Source organism: Nomascus leucogenys, unplaced genomic scaffold (genome assembly GCF_006542625.1).
Source record: "Nomascus leucogenys isolate Asia unplaced genomic scaffold, Asia_NLE_v1 2726_71604_qpd_obj, whole genome shotgun sequence".
Classification (NCBI taxonomy): Eukaryota; Metazoa; Chordata; class Mammalia; order Primates; family Hylobatidae; genus Nomascus; species Nomascus leucogenys.
In genome coordinates, this window is record NW_022097216.1 from 51,501 (window position 1) to 57,500 (window position 6,000).

The 6,000-nt window shown below is 50.3% G+C and overlaps 2 non-coding genes and 1 pseudogene across 2 annotated transcripts; 2 read left to right on the forward strand and 1 right to left on the reverse strand.

The window, feature by feature from the left end:
• Positions 1 to 6,000, forward strand: part of LOC115834203 — a 29,327-nt pseudogene that overhangs the window by 18,675 nt on the left and 4,652 nt on the right.
• LOC115834208 lies at positions 1,838 to 2,056 on the forward strand. Its single transcript, XR_004029229.1, has one exon. It is a non-coding gene; the product is annotated as a small nucleolar RNA U3 (small nucleolar RNA).
• Positions 3,680 to 3,895, reverse strand: LOC115834205. Its single transcript, XR_004029226.1, has one exon. It is a non-coding gene; the product is annotated as a small nucleolar RNA U3 (small nucleolar RNA).

The window sequence follows — 6,000 nt, forward strand, 5'->3', positions numbered from 1 at the left end:
CTCGGTGCATCCCTGAACAACCCCTGCGGCAGGACCGCAAGAATCAGCCACGCTGTAAACAAGGGGGAAACGCCAAGCGCATTACAGAGGATGTCAGCCCTGCCATCACTGGGCTGGGGAAACAGTGCCAACCACGGCTGGTCTCCAGGTTCACAGTGACAGGGGAAATAAACCCTTATTTGTCTAAGCCATTGTGATCTGTTTTCCTTTTTTTTTTTTTTTTTCAGCCACTTTACAGAAGAGGGATATTTGTTAAAATTCAGAAGGGGAGGGAGAAGGAGAGACTGCGCAGGTTGAAACGGTGATGGGTAAATGTCAAAGAGAGAGAGACTTTGTTTGCAGGTGGCAGAGGCCTGAGCACGATTTTGTCACGATAGCAGAATGAGCACAGGATGTGCCAGGCATGGCGCTTTATACTGATCGACGCGTTTTGAAAAATATTTTGTAGGCTGGGCACGGTGGTTGACGCCTGTAATCCCAGCACTTTGGGAGGCTCAGGCGAGCGGATCACGAGGTCAGGAAATTGTGACCATCCTGGTTAACACGGTGAAACCCCGTCTCCACCAAAAATACAAAAAACTAGCCAGGCTTGGTGGCACGCGCCTGTAGTCCCAGCTACTCGAGAGGATGAGGCAGCAGTATCGCTTGAACTCGGGAGACGGCGCATGCAGTGAGCTGAGATCGCTCACTTGAGATCGCGCCACTGCACTCTAGTCTGGGCGACAGAGCTAGACTCCGGCTAAAAAAAAAAAAAAATTGTAGAGACAGGGGCGGGGGGGGGGGGGGGGTGTCTCACAATGTTGACCAGGCTAGTCTCAAACTCCTGACCTCAAGCCGTCCTCAGGCTCTGGCCTCCCAAAGTGCTAGGATTAAGGCCTGAGCCACCGCGCCAGCTGAACGCATTTAGTTCTCATTGCAACTTTCTGACGCAGGTTGTGCTGTTATCCCCACCACACAGAAGGAACTGCGGCTTAGACAAGAAAAGCGCCAGGCAGCAGGTGGTGAGGCAGGATTTGAACTCGCGCACACGGAGCCCATCCAGTCCAGATGGACTGACTCCTCTGTCAGCGGAGGAGGGAGCGAGTTGTTTGGTGAACAATGAGTGTCTCAGGGTCCCGAGTGTGAGGTGGGGCGTCTGATGTGTCGCCAGGTCCTGCCTTGTGTGAGGTGAAAAATGGTGAAAATGGTAAATTTTGTATCTATTTTATACCATGCCCCCTAAAAAAAATTGTTGTTAAGAGTCAAGATCTCGCTGTCTCCCAGGCTGGGGTGCAGTGGGGTGATTGATCAAAGCTCACTGCAGCTCTGAACTCAGCCAGCTTCCCTGACTCAAACGATCACCCCGCTTCAGCCTCCCGAGTAGCCGGGACTACAGACGGTGCCATCACGCCCAGCTCGTTGTTGATTTTTGCCCCGCCTTGGTAGAGACGGGATTCCGCTATATTGCCTAGGCTGGCGTCGAACTCATAGAACAAAGGATCCTCCCTCCTGGGCCTGGGCGTGGGCTCGCAAAACGCTGGGATTCCCGGATTACAGGCGGGCGCACCACACCAGGAGCAAACACTTCCCGCTTTAAAAATTCAGGTTGTGAGTGGCTGTCATTCAGTATTATGCTAATTAAGCATGCCTGTTTTTTAAACGTCTTAAAACAATTTTTAAAATTACGTTTCCACCTAAAACGTTACAATTTGTCAAGTGATAATATTGGAAAAGACGTTATTGCCTAACTACTTTCCTATTTGTTTCCTAATGGCATCGGAAATAGCGAAAGTATCTCGCCATCAGTGAAAAGTTTGCGGCCGGTGTAGCCCCAGCTAGAGGCTGCGAGGCGGACGTTAAGACTATACTTTCAGGGATCATTTCTATAGTATGTGACTAGAGAAGTTTCTCTGAACGTGTAGAGCACCGTATAAACCACAAGGAGGAGTTGTAGCGTTGTCTCCTGAGCGTGAAACCGGCTTTTGGTGTTGCTCGGATGCAACTGCCGTCAGCCATTGATGACCGTTCTTCTCTCCGGCTTGGCGAGTAAGAGGGAGTAGAACGCAGTCTGAGTGGTTTTCTCTGTCTGTTGCTCAACGAGAGTAGGCATAAGGCGGACTGCGTGGGGTGTTTGCGTGTAAAGTTTGGTTGGCGCCTGGCGGACCACGAGGGTAGTTGTTCAAGGCTCCTTGTTTTTGTCAGCGGTAGGTGTTGCGTGACATCTGGGTACCGTTTTAGTTTTGGCGGGGGGGAAGGGCTTGGGTACGTCACACTCGTCAACTCAAGTGATTGGCCTCCCAAAGTGCTGGGATTACGGGCGTGAGCCACCGCGCTTGGCCAAGTGAAGACATTCTATTTTATTGTCAGTTTTGAGACAGAGTTTCCCTCTTGTTGCCCCGACTGGAGCGCAAGGGCACAATCTCAACTCAGCGCAATCTCCGCCTCCCGAGTTCAACTGATTCTCCTGCCTCAGCCTCCACTATCGCCGCTCACTGTGGCCTCGACCTCCCAGGCTCAAGCAATCCTCCCACCTCGGCCTCCAGAGTAGCTTGGACTACAGGTGCCCACCACCATGTCTGGCTAATTATTTGTATTTTTAGTAGAGATGGGTTTCGCCATGTTACCAAGGCTGGTCTTGAACTCCTGGACTCAAGCGATCCTCCTGCCTTGGCCTACCACAGTCTGGGATTACAGGCGTGAGCCACCGCGCCTGAGAACTGTAAGAAATAAATTTGTGCTATTTAAACCACAAAGTCTGTGTATTTTGTAATGGAGCCCAAGGAAAGACAAGCAGCTTCTTCTAAAACTAAACATACTCTTTCTTCCCATATGATCAGAACTCATGCCTCTTGGTGTCTATCCAAATGAGTTGAAAATGTATGTCCACACAAAAACCTGCACACCTATGTTTATAGCAGCTTTATCCATCATTGCCAAAACTTGGAACTAAGATGTTCCTAAATAGAGCCGGCGGCTGTGGCTTGTGTCTGTAATCCCTGCTACTTGGGCAGCTGAGGCAGTCACTTGAGATCAGCAGTTTCCCAGACTGGTCTCAACAAAGTGAGACCCCATCTCTATAAAAAATACTTTTAGGGCCGGGTGCGGGTTGGCTCACGTCTGTAATCCCAGCACTTTAGGAGGCCAAGGCTGGTGGATCACCTGAGGTCAGGAGTTCGAGACCGGCCTGGCCCACATGGTGAAACCTTATCTCTACTAAAATACAAAAATTACCCAGGTGTGGCGCCGCATGCCTGAGTCCCAGCTACTCGGGAGGTTGAGGCAAGAGAATCGCTTGGACCCGGGAGGTGTATAGGTTGCGCTGAGTCCAGATTGTGCCATTGCACTCCACCCTGCTTGAACTCGAGAGGCGGAGGCTGCAGTGAGCCGAGATCGCCGCCATTGCACTCCAGCCTGGGCGCCAGACAGAACAAGTGACCCCGACACCTCGTCTGGAAGGTGGTGTGGGCGGGAGGGAGACACGTCAGATTGACAACGAGAAAGGGAGGGATGCAAAGAGATACTATGACTACCACAGCATCCCCCTTCTCCACCCTACCACTGAAAACCACCCGCTGACGTGACGCAACACTTACCGCCGACAAAACAAAGCTTTCTCGTGCCTGCGAGAGCGAACAAATCAACCACCGCAAGCACCCAACAGCCCCCCTCACACCTCTCTCATTGAGCCACAGATGAGAAAACCACTCAGACTGCGTTCTCTCCCTCTTACTCTCCAAGCCGGAGAGAAGAACGGTCATCAATAGCTGACGGCAGTTGCATCCGAGCAACACCAAAAGCCGGTTTCACGCTCAGGAGACAACGCTACAACTCCTCCTTGTGGTTTTCGGTGCTCTACACGTTCAGAGAAACTTCTCTAGTCACATACTATAGAAATGATCCCTGAAAGTATAGTCTTAACGTCCGCCTCGCAGCCTCTAGCTGGGGCTACACCGGCCGCAAACTTTTCACTGATGGCGAGATACTTTCGCTATTTCCGATGCCATTAGGAAACAAATAGGAAAGTAGTTAGGCAATAACGTCTTTTCCAATATTATCACTTGACAAATTGTAACGTTTTAGGTGGAAACGTAATTTTAAAAATTGTTTTAAGACGTTTAAAAAACAGGCATGCTTAATTAGCATAATACTGAATGACAGCCACTCACAACCTGAATTTTTAAAGCGGGAAGTGTTTGCTCCTGGTGTGGTGCGCCCGCCTGTAATCCGGGAATCCCAGCGTTTTGCGAGCCCACGCCCAGGCCCAGGAGGGAGGATCCTTTGTTCTATGAGTTCGACGCCAGCCTAGGCAATATAGCGGAATCCCGTCTCTACCAAGGCGGGGCAAAAATCAACAACGAGCTGGGCGTGATGGCACCGTCTGTAGTCCCGGCTACTCGGGAGGCTGAAGCGGGGTGATCGTTTGAGTCAGGGAAGCTGGCTGAGTTCAGAGCTGCAGTGAGCTTTGATCAATCACCCCACTGCACCCCAGCCTGGGAGACAGCGAGATCTTGACTCTTAACAACAATTTTTTTTAGGGGGCATGGTATAAAATAGATACAAAATTTACCATTTTCACCATTTTTCACATATACAATTCAGTGGCATTAAGTACATTCATGTAGCCATTGGCGTGTAACCATCACCATTATTTATCTCCAGAACTTTTTCGACATCCCAAACTGAAACTCTACCCGTAACACAAACTTCCCTTTCCTCCCTCTGCCCAGACGCTTTTAAGCACTATTCTACTTTCTGTCTCTATGAATTTGATTCTCGTAGGTACCTCTGTAAGTGGAAACACGCAATATTGTCCTGTTGTATCTGGCTTATTTCACTTAGAATGACGTTTTCAAGGTTCATTCATGTTGTGACATGTTGCAGAATTTCACTCCTTTTTCAGGCTGGAGTGCAATGATGCATGACCTGACAGCTCACTGCAGCCTTGACCTCCAGGGCTCAGGTGATCCTCCCACGTCAGCCTCCTGAGTAGCTGGGATTATAGGCACACGCCATCACGCTCGGCTAATTTTTTGTATTTTTTTGTAGGGAGGGGGTTTCACCACATTGCCCAGGATGGTCTTGAACTCCTGGGCTCAAGGGATCCACCCGCCTCGGCCTCTCAAAGGCGTGGGACTACAGGCGTGAGCCACCACGCCCAGCGGTTTTCTTAATTACATTTTCGAATTGTTCCTTGCTAGTGTATAAAAACACAACTGGACCGGGCACGGTGGCTCACGCCGGTCATCCTAGCACTTTGGGAGGCCGAGGCGCGTGGATCACCGGGTCAGGAGATCGAGACCGTCCTGGCCAACATGGTGAAACCTCATCTCTACTAAAAATACAAACACTGGCCGGGCGTGGTGGCGCTCGCCTGTAATCCCAGCTACTGGGGAGGCTGAGGCAGGAGAATTGCTTGAACCCGGCAGGCAGAGGCTGCAGTGAGCCGAGATCGCGCCATTGCACTCCAGCCCGGGCGACAAGAGCATACCTCCTCAAAAAAACAGACAAGAAACCACACAACTGGTTTTTGTGAGTTGATCTTGTGTCCTGAAACTTTGCTGAATTTGCTTATTAGCTCTAGTAATTATTGTGTGTGTATTCTTTGGGATTTTCTGTATTCAAAGCGATGGTTTTGTTTCTTATTTCTCAATTTGGTGCCTCTTAGTGCTTTTTCTTACCTAAAGGCTCTGGCTACAACTTCTAGCAAAATGTTGACTAGGCCGGGCGCGGTGGCTCACACCTGTAATTCCAGCATTTTGGGAGGCCGAGGCAGGCAGATAACAAGGTCAGGAGATCAAGAGCATCCTGGCCAACATGGTGAAACCCTGTCTCTACTAAAAATACAAATATTAGCCAGGCGTGGCAGTGTGCACGTGTAGTCCCAGCTACTGGGGAGGCTGAGGCAGGAGAATTGCTTGAACCCGGGAGGTAGAGGCTGCAGTGAGCCAAGATCACGCCACTGCATTCCAGCCTGGGCGACAGAGCAAGACTCCTTCCCGAAAACAAAACAAAACAAACAAA